At 49.2% G+C, this 1781-nt stretch overlaps 1 protein-coding gene across 1 annotated transcript in view; it reads left to right on the forward strand.

Moving 5' to 3' along the window:
* Positions 1-1781, forward strand: part of LOC104081994 (complement component C6-like) — an 11408-nt gene that overhangs the window by 638 nt on the left and 8989 nt on the right. The window lies entirely within an intron of this gene.

Genomic DNA, 1781 nt, shown 5'->3' on the forward strand with positions numbered 1-1781 from the left:
GACTAGATATAAGGAAGAAATTTTTTATGATGAGGGTGGTGAAACACTGGCACAGGTTGCCCAGGGAGGTGGTAGATGCCCCATCCCTGGAAATATTCTAGGTCAGGTTGGACAGGGCTTTGAGCAACTTGATCTTGTTGAAGATGTCCCTGCTCATTGCAGGGGCGTTGGACTACATGACCTTTAAAGATCCCTTCCAACCCGAAGTATTCTATGATTTTATGATTCTATAATTCTATGATAATGCCCTGGGGGGAAGAGGAGCCCAAGAAAGCTGGTTAATATTCAAGGATCACCTCCTCCAAGCTCAGGAATAAGGGAAGTCAGGGGACAAAGGGGGACGTCAGGCAAAAAAGCCAGGAGGCCTGCAGGGATGAACAAGGAGCTCCTGGACACACTCAAGCACAAAAAGGAAGCCTACAGAGGGTGGAAGCAAGGATAGGTAACCTGGAAGGAATACAGAGAAATTGTCCGAGCAGACAGGGATCAGGTTAGAAAAGCTAAAGCCCTGATAGAATTAAATCTGGCCAGGGACATCAAGGGCAAGAAAAGCTTCTATAGTTACGTTGGGGATAAAAGGAAGACTAGGGAAAATGTGGGCCCTCTCCCACATGAAATGGGAGACCTGGTTACCCAGGATATGGAGAAGGTGAAGGTACTATGACTTTTTGCGTCAATATTCACCGACAAGTGCTTGAGCCTCACTGCCCAAGCTGCAGAAGGCAAAGGCAGGGATTGAGAGAATGAAGAACCACCACTGTAGGAGAAGATCAGGTTCGAGACCATCTGAGGAACCTGAAGGTGCACAAGTCCATGGGACCAGATGCATCAGAGGGTCCTGAGGGAATTGACAGATGAAGTTGCCAAGCCACTGTCCATCATCTTTGAGAAGTCGTGGCAGTCTGGTGAAGTTCCCACTGACTGGAAAAGGGGAAACATAATGCCCATTTTTAAAAAGGGAAAAAAGGAAGACCCAGGGAACTACAGGCCAGTCAGTCTCACCTCTGTACTTGGCAAGATCATGGAAGAGATCCTCCTGGAAACTATGCTAAGGCACATGGAAAATAAGGAGATGGCTGGTGACAGCCAACATGGCTTCATTAAGGGCAAATTGTGCCTGACAAATTTGGTGGCCTTCTACAACGGGGTTACAGCATTGGTGGATAAGGGAAGAGCAACTGACGTCATCTACCTGGACTTGTGCAAAGCATTTGACACTGTTCTGGGTGACATCCTTGTCTCTAAATTGGAGAGACGGATTTGACGTATGGACCACTTGGTGGATAAGGAATTGGCTGGATGATCACACTCAAAGAGTTGCGGTCAACAGCTCAATGCCCAAGTGGAGACCAGTGACGAGTGGCATCCCTCAGGGGCTGGTATTGGGACCGGCGTTGTTTAACATCTTTTTTGGCAACATGGACAGTGGGATTGAGTGCACCCTTAGCAAGTTTGCTGACGACACCAATGTGTGTGGTGCGGTTGACACGCTGGAGGGAAAGGATGCCATCCAGCGGGACCTTGACAGGCTAGAGAGGTGGGCCTGTGCGAACTTCATGAAGTTCAACAAGGCCAAGTGCAAGGTCCTGCACACGGGTTGGGGCAATCTCAAGCACAGATACAGGCTGGGTGTAGAATGGATTGAGAGCAGCCCTGAGGAGAAGGACTTGGGGGTGTTGGTTGATGAGAAGCTCAACACGATCCGGCAATGTGTGCTTGCAGTCCAGAAAGCCAACCGTACCCTTGGCTGCATCAAAAGAAGCATGGCCAGCAGGTCGAGG

Source organism: Fulmarus glacialis, unplaced genomic scaffold (genome assembly GCF_000690835.1).
Source record: "Fulmarus glacialis isolate BGI_N327 unplaced genomic scaffold, ASM69083v1 scaffold4469, whole genome shotgun sequence".
Classification (NCBI taxonomy): domain Eukaryota; kingdom Metazoa; phylum Chordata; class Aves; order Procellariiformes; family Procellariidae; genus Fulmarus; species Fulmarus glacialis.